The sequence below is a fragment of the Protopterus annectens genome, chromosome 8.part0, assembly GCF_019279795.1.
Source record: "Protopterus annectens isolate FY-2018-M chromosome 8.part0, PAN1.0, whole genome shotgun sequence".
Taxonomy (NCBI): Eukaryota; Metazoa; Chordata; order Ceratodontiformes; family Protopteridae; genus Protopterus; species Protopterus annectens.
In genome coordinates this window covers 1,210,342,885-1,210,359,183 of record NC_056741.1, presented here as the reverse complement: position 1 = coordinate 1,210,359,183, position 16,299 = coordinate 1,210,342,885, and the positions used below count along the sequence as shown (strand labels likewise).

Here is a 16,299-nt window from a genome sequence, read left to right as displayed (position 1 = left end):
ATTCTCTGCACCCATCGATAGTTTGAAATAAAGCACCAGGCAGTTTTGTGCAGAGAAAAATGAGCCAGACTGCTTCCAGAGGAAGCAACCGGGCAACACTTCAGGAGCATTGACAAGACAGCCCAGAGAAGGAATCCCTGGAGTCTTGGTTTCGGAGACCCCCCCCTCAGCCCCTAAAGGGCAATCTTCCACCACTGGAATCCCCTCTGCCTCTGGGAGAATCCTTGCCACGTGCGTTACAGAAAGGACCTTGAGATTTTGTGCCAGATTTTTCCACTCCTCTGGTTCCTGGAACTAGAGAACGTTGAGGCTTGGAAAAAAATATAGGCCAAAGGCACAGTCTTTCCATCCTGCTCGCACCTGGCCAGTGTGTCCTTCACTTTAGAACCAAATAAGAAAGACGGTTCAATAGGGGTGGAGTCCACGAGGTCACATATGCACATCCACACAGCCTCATGACTATGCCCGCAGCTCTAGCTGCTCCTTCGGTTGCGTGGGAGAGCAGCCTCAGATTCAAGGGTGGCAATTTGAGAGGCAACCTTGTCCAGTGCCCCATCAGAAACTTGACCCGCGAGGGCTCTAGAAATTTCTGCAATTAAAATCTCTTTGGAGCCTCGTGAAATATGCCAAGTAGTTCAGGGACCTGAAAGCAAAGATCGCTGAAGCAAAAACTCGCTTCCCCAGCCTGTCCACAGGCAGGAACTCTGTTGGGCAAGTGAACAGTAGGACTTTATTCCACTAGATCATTTTTAGTGGCCACCGCCAGTGTGGAAGCTCTTCCAGGGGAAAAGAATCTTATCAGGTCTCCAAGGAACGGCCTCAATAGAGTCAGGGTTCTGCAAGCACACTGCACGACAAGCTGGATTAAACTAGTCGGCCGGTTGGGTCACCAAAGGGGAAGAAGGCTAGGAGTGAAAAGCCTGCAGGAAGACCGACTCCTCCTCAGAAGAGCTTCCAGTCACCCCTCTATTTTAATATTTCCCGAATGTCTCCGAAGGAGGTTCCTCAGTGGGAATATCTGAGGAAGTCTTGGAAGGATGAGTCCCCAAAGTGGGGTTTCTTGAGGCTTTTCCTTACAGTGCCCCAGGGAGGTGGCTCGTGGCAGCTGTAGCTCAGAGGGAGCAGGGTTACGTTCTGACATCAGAGGGATGCTTCCAGAAGCGAGCACCATCTCAATCACCCAGAAAGCAGGCCCGCTCGAAGTGGAGTGGGAGCCTGGAATGGAGAAGGACAACCTCAGAACTGGAGTCACACCCCGCTCTGTCGGAGCCTCAAGCAGATCAGAGCAGACGTTTCCCCGAACCGGTAGAAGAGTCAGAAACGTGCCCTGGACAGAGGACTGCCCCCCCCCCAACCATGTGTCTGAGGAAGTCACGGTTCTGTTGGAACGGAAAACCAAAGGGATGGCCTCGAAGTCTCAGTAAGGGTCACTGTCGATGCCGAGGAGCGGGGTTCCACAAAGTACGCCAGAGCAATGGGCTTTGGAACAGACAAATCTGAAGGAGGAGTATACATTGGGAGCCCTGGGAGAGAGAGACCCAAACCTCAGAGAGGATGAGTCTTAGTAACATTTCATATCCCTCTGGCAGTCAACAGCTGATCCAACAGGCACACCACATCAAATTCTAATAGACTCCTGGTGGACCTTGTGGACACTCCTGAAGGGGAGTCGGGTTGGTCCAGAAAGGGGCTGTACATCTAACCGAGGAATGGAACCAAGGAAGGGGAGTATTGGGTCCATGGTGTCTGAGCTAATGGCACCATAGTCTCCAATTTAGAAACAGGTAGTAAAGGAATCAGTGGAGTAGAAAAAGGACTCTGTGCTGAAGAGGCACTCTGAGTAGATGTTTTCAGTTCTAAAGAAATTGCATGGGTCAGAATCATTTTCGGTCTGGTCAAAGGCAAAGTCAGTGCCGCAGTTAAAGTGGAAGGCAAGGTCGGTGCAGAGGGTGGTGCGGTCGAAAATCCGGTAGTGTCCAGTCAATGTAGCAACTGGAGCAGAGCCTGGAACAGTAGTAGTCTGAGCCGAAGTAGCAATTCTATGCTCGGAGGAAGTTTTGTGGGCCTTTTTTGTTAGTGTGCGTCTTACTCATCACCAGCCGGTGAAAAGAGATCAGAATGGGGAAGTTTGTCCTTTACTGGAGGAGTTGAGACCTCAGACACAAAGGGCCTCCGATAAAGGAGAAACGAGAAGGCCTTTCAGAATCAAATTTTTTTTCCTTCATTCACATCTGCTGACTGAAACTGAAATATGGCAAGGGGGTTTAATAGAGAGGTGACAAGCCCCCAGACAAACAGTCGTGAGAGTTGCTGATTGGGAGTTTACCACTGCAAGAGGTGCTATATTTAAACACCCAAGTGCCTTTTTGTCAAACATTTTCACACACAAACGTAAAATACTAAAACACCTAAAAAAGCAAGAAAAGGAAGAAGGGAAAGAAGATACCAACGATGGTATCAAGCAATACCACAAGAGGAAGGAGAAGGGTGTACCAACGATGGTAAAAATTACCCAATGGGTAGAGCTAATTAGAAAGATACAACAGTAGGAAGACTGAAATACAAGTGAAACATATCCAAAAACACACAAGTATCAAGAAAAATAATTTGAGAGCTCAGTGAAACGCTGCTATATGGCTATGCGGCAAACGAGATCTGAGGTAACCGGGAGAAGGGTGTTGTGGGTAGCAGCTTAGCTCAAGAGTTTTTGGTGTACGCGAGCTTGGTATTAGGCTGACAGTTCCTAGGGGGCTCAGAACCAAACCCATCAGTGATAAATGGAAAGATGATTAACATCAGATCAAACTTTCACCTACGTCCAAAACAATTCAACTAAAATTGTTTTAATCCTTACATTGTGTTCAAGTGACAAACAAGAGGTTTTGCTTATCGCAGCACCAAAAACTCTTAGAAACATACCACATATATATATGGATCTTTGTTGACACTGCCGTAACTGATCCATGGAACAGCAAACTGATATCACGGTATACTCAAGGGCAAACAGTCTCTAAACGTCAGTGCGCACAGCAACCTGGTACAAACCACTAATCTTTTTTTTCCATTACTTAAGTGAAACTAAAGTTGCAGGACTCCACCCACCCTTGTGGTTCATAGCTCTGGTAGGGATCATAAAAAAAAAAAAACAACAACAAAAACACACTATTTTCGGTTTGCCATATACCCGTGAAACTCCAAATTTGTCCTGTGCATCTTTTCTTCCTACATCATCTGTGCATATTTTCTTCTTACATCATCCCTTCAAATAACTTTTTGCTTTCTGGGATTTACCCTATCATACTTCCAGCAACTTGGTTTAACAACTGTCTCTTGTACCAAACTCGCCACAAAGTCTCTCCAAAGGTTCCATACATCTCAAATACTGTTGCAAACACCACTCAAGTACTACAGAATGGGGTGCATAGCAAACATTCCCAGATCTAAAAGAAATTCAAAAATGTACAACAGTTCATTATGGGAGCTAGCATGGACTTAATAGGTCATTTTACTATTCGTAAGAAAATTACCAAATATTCTTACATACGGTACCTCACACATGCCTTTGACTTCCAATCTGTACTACCCCAGACAGTACCAACCACAGTACTCGTTTTGTAACTAGAGCGCAAATACTTAAGCCTAACCCTTGACTCCAAATTAAGCTTTACAACCCAACCTGATCATCATTAATAAAAATCCTCTCAAAAGACTAACCAAGAAAGTCCTTCTCTCAACTAAAATATTGGTTTTCTGTACTTTTAACTTTGCTTACAAGACTCAAAAGACAAGTCCCCAAAATAAAACTGCCAGATTCACTACTTGCCAAAACCCAAGTTACCTATATCAGTTACCCATTGCTGAAAGGTCTACTTATTTTCTATGGCCATCACTATATGAAATTCTAAACGCATTAGTTTTGTTACCAACAAATATACAAGCAGCAGCACAACGTAGTAAAAAAGAAACTGGACTGTACAACTAGATTAAAGTGCAACAAACCCACAAAAAAAGAAAAAAAACAGCAAAAGCAGGACAAGAGCAACAATGACTTTGAACACAACTTAAAAGGGGACAAAGTCATCCGACAGAAAAAAAAAAGGAAAACCACAAGGATATAACGAGAAAAATGCATCAACTGCAAGTATACAGCTCAATAGAGACCCTACATTTGAAGTATCAGGTCAGAGGAGCAAAAGTTCTCCTACATATCACTTTGGAAACACTTTTGAGAAGTGAGTGGTGGCACCCCTCCCCCATAATATATATATGGTTATGTGAATTTGAACACAAACTGCGCGTTTTAAACCAAATTTAGTATAGAATGTGCGTATCAAATGAATGAAGCAGTTACTGCTAAAGATTGCTTGACAACAGCAAACAAAAATAGATGCAGGAACCAGTTATGGAGCAGAAGTGGTCAGAGTCCTGTCTGCGACACAGAAACTGTGCTCAATTAACAAGCTCAGCATGCAAGCTCAGCATACAAGGTGTGGACAGAAAGGATGGGAAGAAATGTCTGTCTTAACTCACTAATGTGATGGGGGAATTCAGCAAATGACAACCCTACACTGGCTTAATAGCTGGGGGAATGCAGTGCCAAAAGCACTGTTTTAACAGCCTTTGTCGTTAGATGAGGCACAGCAGAATAAAAAATCCCTATTACAACATATATTAGACTTTACTGGATGCCTCAATCTCTTTTAAACCTACTAAACAAACACCAAATCAGAGTAGCGCAGAGGTCAAATGATTTTCAGTACCAAAGATAGTCACCAACTGCAGCTGACAGCAAGCAACACAGAAACAAAAAAAGATACATAAGACTGCCGGGGGTTATATAAAAGGTCACAAACTGATATACAAATGGCACTTAAATATTGAAAGTGAAGTACAAAACCATGTTAGTAACAATGTTCAGGAATAAGACTAATAACCATGAAGCACTATGCACTTTACAAAGCACCACCGCGTATTTACTACAAATTTGCCACCGTTAGCTATAAGGCGAGCTACAACCCCTTAATTCCATTAGTAGACATTTTTCACATTCCTCGCCAAGCAATTCGTTTCAAGTTAAGGAGAGCCTTATAAAGGACGAGAACATGTCATTTAAACTACATATTTAAAAAAGCTTTTACGCAATAACTTACTTTTCCACTATTGACTACAACAGTGATCTATGACGAGGTCGAAACCTATTCTGTTCTTATACCATTTTGTAATATTTTGCAGCATTTCTCCCTGGGCCTCGACTAAAAATGGACTTCCACCCAGTCGGACTTCCCCGGTAATCAAGTGTTAAACAAACCGTCACACATTATCAGCCACTTTGTGACACTTTATATAACAGGCAAGGTATGGCAGTCGCATCTCTTCCTAAGAGCAGGTAATATGACTATAACTGAGCACAAAGCCCAATTAAAGAAATTAAAGAATTAACTGAACAGGGAAGATGACAACGCTCTCTAATTCAGCACCCCTCACCCGCTACTGCCACGACCTCCGTGATAAGAGCCACAGAGTCCTCCTATCGACAACCACCACAATTTTATCATGACCGGGTAGCAAACAGCTTGCTCTGAAACTTACTCTCTAACCAGAGACAAGATGGATATCTAGATCTTACCCACATAACGTGGGGTCTCTTTTTTGTACTAGGAGTTGCAGATGTCGCGATTCTTTCAAAAGTTTGCAGAACAGCATTATAAAACTGCATCAGAAAAGTGACTGGCAACAATCATTACCACATTCCAACAAAAACATTTAAAGAGGGTCGGACAAATACTTTCAAGAATACACGCAAACGAAAGAAGCTGAAGCGCAACATCCCAAAGCCACGGAAAATATTCACACTATAATAATAGCGTCAAATTAAAACTACTGACGAGGGTCAACATGTGAGGTACACCAGGCCAGACACCATATGCGTCAGTGAACAACTCTAACAAAAATGCTGGCGACGGCTGGGCTACACAGGGCACTCGCGTGAGTGCCCGGCCAAATAAACCATCTCAAAAACAGATTACTCTATAGCCATATACCCCCGTCGATGCATCAAAACCTGCTTACAATTTAGTAATTACACAATATTAGCCCAATACTTCACAAGTGTACCAAAATTAAGAATAACAACAAAAAATAACAGTTTCAAACAGCTCTAGAAATAATCATTACCTTACTCCAACCTGAACCGGAAGAAAAAGAAAAAAGACAGGGTTTCCGAACGCTTTCTCAAGGACTCGACGTATTGACGTTAGACTTTTTGCTTGCAAGTATTGGTAAGGATGCTGGGAAGTAGAAGTGGGATTGAATAAACTGAGTGTTTTGGATGTTGTGGTTATTTCAATAGTTATTGGTTGGTCGTGCCATGGTACCCAACTTGTGTAGTTTTATTTGTTGAAACTGGGGATTTTTTGAGTAAAGGTGAATGGTTACATGCAATTACCAATTGCAATCATTTGAATGATATGTATCCTCATAAAATGCTTGTTAATTCACACTCGCTTAAATTTGTCAAGTTCGCAGGTTATTTCATACCTTTCAATTCCTACGCGTAAGAAATCTAGACAAAGCCTAAAATAATGGACGCTTGTTCAACATTACAAACCAGGATACACAGTAGCAGGCATTATTGTATAAAGGACTAGGTCCCTTCAGCCAAGGGAATATAGCCGCAACCATTATTGTATCCTAGTAGTTGAAGACTGCGCAGAAGTGGGCGTGGCATGTGTAATTCACATGACAAATAGCCGAATCTCCTATGCAAATAATGCATGGTTGTCTGATGTACAGATTTCCAGTGGCATCTTTTCCCTAATTCATAGTGAGTAGAGTTGAGTATTTTGGAATATTTTATTTTATTATTTATTCGTTTATTCATAAAAAAATTTTCAGCAGAAAAGTATACAGTGATGAGACTACAATTGGACGTTTGTGAGACAAGTACTACTTACACGTGATGAGAATACACAACTAAAACAATATTATGCTAAACATTTATATTTTACAGATATTTATAGTAAACAGATTGGATTCAACATTTGCTTATATGTAGATTGTCTGAGGCTTAATTCCAGCGGTATGCACATATCTTTTCAGCTTTAGAAAAAATAAATATATTACTGACCGTTCGGGAAAATCGGAGCAGGTCAGAAAGATGAGCACTTTTCCTGGATTTCTGATTAACATGTCTTTATATACTATAGTACCTTTCAACCTCTTAGCACAACAAAATGTGGACATAGAAATAATAGGAGGACAAAGGCCCAAAAAATATGGACTGATTTTAAATATTGCTCTCATGAACGTAAAAAGTTGCTGAAATAGGTTTTATGTTAGCTTGCATTTTGTGAATGATAGGAAGTCTGCTATAAGGACGGCCTCAGTGGTGCAGCAGTTAGTGTTGTTGCCTCGGAGTAAGAGGTTCTCTGGTTTGATTCTCGGCTGGAGTGCCTTTTCTGTGGCGTCTATATGTCCTCCCTGTAGTCGCGTGCGTTACCTCCTGGTGCTCAGGTTTCCTCCCACATTCCAAAGACATGCTGCAAGTTGATTGCACACTCTAAATTGGCCCTAGGTGCGAGTGAGTGGTACGGATGAACTACTGTGTCAGCCTGTCAGGGCTAGCCACCCAGCAGTGTAAACCTTGGCTTGAGATTATTGTTATTGCTAAAGTGATACTCCAAACCCATGTGCATAAATGGGAAAAGGGGTTGAGGATGGATGAAGTCTGAAACTCAAATGTCTGTTTGTTTAGTGATGTCAGTCCTCGCACTTCATGGTTTGTCAGACCCCCCCCCCAAAAAAAAAGTAAATAAGGGACAAGGCCAAAAATACGAGGCAAAAATCTGGATGGTTGAAAGGTAGGCGACAGTGTAGAGCAGTACCTCCCGGATGCGCAGTAGCAAGTGCTACCTAAACCCCGCACACCACCCAGCAGCCTGTGACATGTTCGAATAACGAATGAATATTTTTGTTGATGTCTTCACCGGCCATATGAATATTCATAGGGTATTCGGCACATTAGCTCGAGGGGGCACTACAATTACCCAATGCGAAAGAAACAGCACTATAACTCCAAGTACAATTAAATATACCAACTCCGAGATTACACTACTTTGAGGAAAAGGGTAAATTTCCCATTCCACAGTGTACCACGATCTCCATTCAAAACTTTCGAAGTTTCAAAATTTTGATCATATGGTCCTGACCATACAAATTTTGAAGTTTTGCTACTTTGATCATCTGATAGGGATCCCTTACAACTTACATTGAACACCTGCACTATTTAATTCATTGAACACTCACCAATGATTGACAGATATGTAAGTCAACAATGTATGCATGATGTCATTGTCAAATCTGTATGGCAGTCAATCATGGATCATTTGCACACGACATCACAGCCATTTGGCATGGCATGTCAATCAAACAAGGCCTGCTCATTTCTCCACAGACTGAACAGCTACTGATGGTGGATCTTTCAGTTTTTCTGTAATTGTGCATACATTTAAAGGAGTCTAACTTTATGTGAAAAATCTCCTAATTCTATGTGAATAGAGAAGTGTGGAAGTGCTTTTAAATCTAGGGAGAAATAGTACAATTCATAACCATATCACTTGTGAGATAAGGGTAGGCGAGTACCCAAGGTCATAAGACAGAGTCCATTTGCAGTTCCCAATGTTAAACATGGCCAGTGATTAGTATGTTAATGTAACACTAAGCAATGAGGGAGTATAGCAATGCAGTCATGTACTTCCTGGTAATTTGTCTTCTGAATTTTGGTTGTAGTAACAGTATAAACATCGAACAAAACATTGGTTTTTAAAATCAGTTTTTAAAATGAATGTTCAGATATTCACATGTTGATTCAGGGGAATGAACATTGAACAAAACATTGATTTTTATCAGTCCAAAAACTGAAGACACCAGCGAGCCAGCAAGAAGTTTTAACATTTATTAGTAATGAGCCTTCAAGATTTAGTGCTTTCATCAGTCTATAACCAAGACTTCATCAGAATCTAAAAGTTCAATAAACTCTACAATATTTAAATTTCATCAGTCTATAACCAAGACTTCATCAGAATCTAAAAGTTCAATAAACTCTACAATATTTAAATAGTAAAAAAAATCACATGACCACCATATCGATTAACAACAGAAGTAAATTTGCTAACCCTATATTAAGTACAAAAGAAGGTAGTTGTTAGAACGTAAGGGACAGGGTTTTTTTTTAATGCAGTACACTACTGATTGAAATGCATTCATTAAGGCCAGGGGGCACCCAAGCATTCAACCTTAGTTGCCACATAATTTCTCTCTATTCAGTAAGATCTTCCCATGGCCCTCCCCTCATATTCTGAGGTACAAAATCCAATCCAAAAAATAAAAAAGAATGATCAGGGTGTGTTTCCACATGCTTGTATAAAGAATTTTTAACATTTTTATTCCCTCTAACTAGATTGTGCTCGTAAATGCGCTGTTTAAATTTCCGTTTGGTTTTTCCCACATAAAAACACAAGCATTGAACACACTTTGCCACATATACTAAACCTAGTGAATTACAGGTGCAGTGAACTGAAGTAACCAACTTGTGGGTCCCTACCAATAGTGTGTTACCCTCAAAAATAAATTTGCATTGGTTGCAGAATTCACACTTGTAGGTTCCCACCTGTTGGCTGAATTTGTAGCCAGTTTTTCACTGCCTTCTAACCAGGGGTGTAGCTAGGATTTTCAAATTTGTACTCACAGCTCTCAAACTGCTACCCCCACCCCAGCCAAGCTACGGCCATTCTCGTAATTCACGGTTCTCTCTTTTAGTGTTGATGAAGAGGCATTTGCTGTAATGCCTCTTCAGTAATACAATATAGATTCACTTAAACTCGGTTCCTTGACTTGAAAATGAACCTGAAAGTCAGTTCTTTGAAAAATGCAGCAAGGTAGTTGGGGTAGAGGATTCAAGCTTTTGTTTTCTGTAACTAAGGTACAGGTGTTGAGCTTGAGTAAATTACTAACTACCTGCTACCCCTAACTAGGGTGTTTCATTCACACACACACCCCAACCTACCTCTTAGTGCAAGAAATATGGACAAAGCCTAAAATAAACAAGGACAGATATTAAATAATGCTCTCGTGAACTTAGAAAGTTGCTAGAACAGGATTTGTGCTAGTATGAGAAAGTTGCTAAAATAACAGGATTTGTGCTAGTATGAATTTTTCTAAAGGACATGAAGTCTGAAACTCAAATGTCTGTCATTATTTAGCAACTTCAGCCTTCAATGATTTTCTAGAAAATCACAAAGTGTATGAGGAACAGACAAAAATATGGGGCAAAAATCTGGACATTCTGCAAAATTTGGACAGTTGAGAGGTATGCTACCTACCTACCACACACACACCTCTCAACCTCTTAGAGCAACAAACCCATAAATAAAAATGAGGCAAAGGCCAAAAATAAGGACATTTTTTTTAAATATTGCTCTTATAAACTTAAAAAGATAATAGAATAGTAGTAGGTCTTGCATTAGTGCGGATTTTCTGAAAGATATGAAATCTGAAGCTCAAATGTCTGCCATTATTTTCTAATTTTAGTCTTTAATGATTTGCCACTAATTTGCCAGAAAACCGCAGTTTTATGAAAAACGGACCAAAAATGTAATGCAAAAATATAAAATTGCCAGACAATACAGCTGGGAACCTGTCAAAGAAGGGACACCATTTTAATATGAGGACTGTTAACTTGAGCAGCTGACAAAATGAGAGAATCTACATGCATTTCTGAAATAAAAGTAATGTATAACTCTGATCATTACAGTTATTTATAATTGTAAACCCTCCACGTTTTCTTCCAAAATTGCTATTTTGCAGAGGGATTATTAGGGGGAGAGCAACATTTTGAGCCAAAATTGGGGACACTTGAGAGGTTTGGATATTCCTAATTCTATAAAGCGATTTATTTGCACATACCTCTCAACCTCTTAATGCAGGAAATCTGGACAAGGCCAAATATATTGGGGGAACATACAAACAGTACTAAAAATTGATCTTGTATAAACATAAGACAGTTAATAGAATAACAGGTCTTGCTTTAGCATGCATTTTTCTGAAGATTATGACATCTGAAACTTAACGTTGGTCATTATTTAGTGACTTCATTCCTAAATGATTTGCCAGAAAAGTTTTATTTTGCATTTTACAGCATGAACACCAATAAATATCTGCTAAACAAAGCAATGCAGTCTCACAATGAAACTAGACTTAGCATTAAAACTTCTCTGCCCTTGAAATTCACATTCATTGAAACAGCATTGAAACTCACATTCAAAGAAAATACATTTTGCCAGTGGCAGATAAAGATGAACTTTGGGCTGTTTTCAAATTATAGGCCCCTTGCACATGAAACATGCACGTGCTCTTTGATACACCTTCCTGGTTGTATTAAATTATATTCCTTGTACAAATCAGTATAGTTGTTAGAGAGTGTTTTAAATTTATTGTTTTGAACATTTTCCAGTAAACAATTAAACAAAATGCATGCACCAATAATGACAAAACAGCCCAACTCAGAACATTTCCATCATAAAAGTCTACTCAAACTTCTACAGTCTACCAGTATCAGTAAATATGCACAATCTCTGAACTAGTAAAAGCCATCTACATAATTCCACTTTAAAGAAATCTGTAACTAATGAAGAGGCTGCTGCTAGCAAACAACTTTATATTTCATTATTTCATCTACAAATAAAGTGTATGTTGCCCTTGAGGAATAAATTGCCTATGTTGCATTAAAAAAATGATACGCTAGTAATATTGCAATAGGGAATGGTTGGCAAACTGATAACAGGTTCATAGTTACTACTAGATATCTTCGCCAAAAAGGACTACAGCATCCACCCCCTTTACAACACAGTACAGTATCAGCAATGCATCTACCTTCTGTGGGAGAAGAACCCACAGCCTTCTGCATCAAAAGCAAGCACACTACCTGTTGTGCTATTAACAGTACAAGCAGACTCAGCATAAGCAGCAGTAAACTGTAGTTCCCATGCAGCTCTCAGCTCCTTGTAAAATGTACTTGACACTCAGCTGTATCTCTGAACTTTGCAGCACAAGAAATCTGGAAAAAGCCAACATTTACTGGGGGGGGGGTACAAAAGGCCAAAAACCAGGGACACATTTTAAACATTGCTTGTATAATTTTGGAAAGTTGCTAGAATAAAATGCTGTGTTACCACCATGCGTGTCTTAAACCCAGAACCATATGCACTGCAGTCAGTGCAACATACCACTATGCTAAATCAGCAGTTTGAAAAATAGGAATACTGAAACTTAATGGCTATCATTTAGATAGCTCTCAATCTCTTAGCACAAAAAACCTGAATAAACAAAGCCAGTAATGAGGGAATACAAATTCAGTTCTCACTTCACACCTTAGCACAAAAAAACCTGGACAAACAACAAAAATAATAATGGGGGAATCTGTACATTTCCCCAACATTCAGTATAACAAAAAAAATATTTCTCCTGTTGCAGAAACTGGTGACCTGCAGAACAAGATCTGTGAATTGTTAACAGTTCTTGGGTTGCAATGCTAGCTCTGACACCTCAGAAAGAGCTTGGGCAGGGTGTGCCAGTGTTCATAGCATAAGACTAGAGATGACAATCTTTACAAAAGCCTGGAAGCTTTATATTTTCTTTGGCTTGAGTTGTAAAATAACTCTGAATAGCTTATAAATGGCTCTGAGAGGAATGTTTATGATGATCATTCAGGGATAAAATACCAGCACACCTGCTGCAGAAGATGTTTAAGATACTTGTGTTCCACACTGCTGCTATCATAACTCTCAATTTTTCAGATTTTCACAGAATGTCCAGATTTGTGCTTCATATTTTGGTCTGTTTTTCATAAAATGTATGTTTTCCTGGCAAATCATTTAGTATTGAAGTCACTAAATTATGACATACATTTAAGTTTCATGCTTTATATTATTCAGAAAATACATGCTAACATAGATCATATGATTCTAGCAACCTTCTAAGTTTATAAGAGCAGTATTTTAAATATGTCCGTATTTTTTGTGCCTGTGTCCCCCATTATTTTAGGCTATGTCCAGAATTATGTAAAGAACTGGAGCGGTATGACTGATATTGTATCTCAGTGGGATAGGAAAACATCATCACTTCCATATGTTTAGCATGACCTATGGAAAAAGGCTTGAAATGGATTCTGGGAAGGAGAAAAGAAAACACTAAAACATGATCTCATTAATATGTCCGGTCCCATGACAGCCACATTGTGGAAAACATATTAAAATCTTTTAAGAAGAACCTAGAGCTATTTTAATGCATTAAAATGACTGAGAAAACAAAGATATAATGAAAAACACACATTTCTGAGTTAAGCTGTGGAGTTTTCCTTTAAAGGTATGCAAAGGGAATTTTAACATCATACGATGCAATTGTCATAATGAACCACATTAACTTGAAAGCATAATTACAACATATTGTGAAAAGTGTTTTCTTCTTTGAAAAAATAATGATATATAAAAACAGTTGGGCTCCTTTGTTTATCGTTCAGATGTGGTCGGTGTGGGATGATCAGTTCTCTTGGGATGGTAAGTAAACCATAATGTACAGAAGCAGGAGTCATGTGGCCCTTTGCGCACGATTGCAGGTTGTGGATATTTCGGGGAGTATTCTAAGTTATTTCTGAGGTGAGCACAATCATCAATGTAATTAAGAAGCAAATTAATTACAGGATCTGTCTACAGTTTCTGTATCACTGTCTGCAAAGTAACCCGGGCACGGTCTCCAAAAGTGGCTCCATGCGCTTTGTGTTACGAGCCACAGACACTTGTCATAAGTAAAGTCACAGGCTTTAAGGCTGATGTTTACAAAGTGAAGTATTATAAATTATTCCTAAGTATATTTAATCATAGTTTTAAGCCGTGAATAAATGAATGCACAACGGTTATGCAATTGCATTGTGAAATGTTATTATATGATACATGTCAGAAGGTTATCGCTTGTAGGGGATGGCTAGTTTATAGTGTAGGACTACAAGTGTTCTTGGAGGTCTCCTGTCTTCACTGGTCATGCAACTGTAGCCTAGGCATGGATATTAAAATTCAACTAACCCTCTTTTCTGTGTACTCTAAAAGAATGTTGTTCCTCTATTTACAAGGCAGCTAGCCAATAGTTGGGATTCCAGTATTTCATCATCAGGAAAGAGTGAAACGTGGGATTTTGCTTTTCCTAAGACATAGAAAGGACACACAGAATTATAAAAAAACTGAAGACTTACGGTTACAGAACTATACAAGCTGCTGTTTAAACCACTTAGTTTCTTGCAATGTTACCGGCAGTTTAAGAGAACCTGTTAATCTGATCAATTTCTGCAAACAATAGTCTTTTGGGTATCATTAATGCAGAACCCGAACTTCTTCCAGAGTTCATTGCATTATTAAATAACTTAATTAGCACGCAGTGTGAATTTTAAAACGAATGCAGATATCTGGCAAAGTACAGATTAGCTGTCAACTAGGCAAAAAAAAAACATTTTTTCAAATAAGATAATAAAAACGTATACTCAGTACAGCCACTTTTTTGCCACTTGTAGTAGCATTGACTTCTCTGTCTGCCAAGTACTTACTCTGGCTTGCTGCTGAAGGCCTTATATTGTAATTAAAATTTAATACATCTTTACACGCACACACGTACACACACACACACACACACACACACACACACACACACACACACACACACACACACACACACACACTTACCTGTTAATCCCTTAATGATAATCCATTTGTGATTAGCTATGCACATTTCCTGCTCACACACAAGAACCCATTACCTGATAATCCGTTCACCTTCCACAGCAATAATCCATTTGCGATTAGCTATGCACATTTCCCGCTTGCAGCCAGCCAGACATGACGTGATGATGTAATTCTGACTGGCTGGTATGTGAGCTCAATTCTGACTGGCTGATATGTAAATGTAACTTAAAGGAGCCGCGCTGTTTTTTTATAATTAAAAAAGCTACCCCCTCTTCTAAATAAATTGTACTGAAATCAGTACAGTGCGTACGCCTCCCGACGTCCCTGCTTCCAACTATTGTAGAGTTTGTTGAACTTTTAGATTCTGATGAAGTCTTGGTTATAGACTGACAAAAGCACTTAATCTTGTTGGCTCATTACTAATACATTTTTAAACTTTTTGCTGGCTCGCTGGTGTTCTTCAGTACCTTCAGTTTTTGTATTTTTTGTATTTGTTGTTCCTGGTTTGTGATTTGCATTGAGTTTTATCAGATAGGGCGGCCACGGTGGTGCAGTGGTTAGTGTTGCCGCCTCACAGCAAGAGGTTCTCCGGTTCGATTCTCGGCCGGGGTGCCTTCTGTGCGGAGTCTGCATGTCCACCCTGTGGTCGCGTGGGTTTCCTCCGGGTGCTCCGGTTTCCTCCCACATCTCAAAGACATGCAGTAGGTGGATTGGACACTCTATATTGGCCCTAGGTGTGAGTGTGTGCATGTGTGTGCCTTCTGTGGAAGGTTGGGCGCTGGGCTGGCAACTCGACACTGTAAAACTCCACTGCCAATCATGAGCAAACAGATGATCTGCTGTGGCAACCCCTAATCGGGATAAGCCGAAAGAAGAAGAAGAAGCACGTTGATTCAGGGAAATAAACATTGAACAAAACACAAACACCCCGAGGTGATTATTTTCATGAATCGATTTGCAAATACATGATTAATAGTCATGAGGCCAGTAAGGACACATCCATGAATATTCATTACATATTCATACACATCACTGGGTGTTAGGTAGTGGGCCAGTTTTAGGAGGGCCCTGCTACTGCGCATCTTTGTGGGGTACTAGGATACAATAACACCAGTGTGCCGCAGGCGGAAAGTGTAATTATAATTAAAAATATACTTTTTATATATTTTTCTGTTAATGAGATGAGAGATTTAAAAAGTTACATGGCTTAATGTCTGCTGGAGGACATTTTCCCTTTGTACCCACTCTGCGCAGAATTACCAGGCAGTGCAGGCTTTCACTTTGATTAAGTTAGTAATGCTTGATTTTAGTTTCAGATATTTTACTGAACATTCTTAAACCTTTTAATCTACACATAATTAAAAGTAACATTAAAAAACAACTACCACACTTAACTGACAGCTCCATTGGAATGTCAGTGAAGTTGGCACCGTCCACAACTGTGTGAACACAGACAGTGTGTTCTAACATAAAAAAAATTGCCAAACAATGGGGGAAACAATGTCTCAAAAATAGG

The 16,299-nt window shown here is 39.8% G+C and overlaps 1 protein-coding gene across 1 annotated transcript in view; it reads right to left on the bottom strand.

Moving 5' to 3' along the window:
• RPS19 (ribosomal protein S19) overlaps positions 1-6,208 on the bottom strand; it is a 181,144-nt gene extending 174,936 nt beyond the window's left edge. Inside the window, exon 1 of the mRNA XM_044080714.1 lies at positions 6,175-6,208. The gene's annotated coding sequence lies outside the window, so the exon portion shown is untranslated. The remainder of the gene's footprint in view (positions 1-6,174) is intronic.
• Between the last annotated feature and the right edge of the window lie 10,091 nt (positions 6,209-16,299).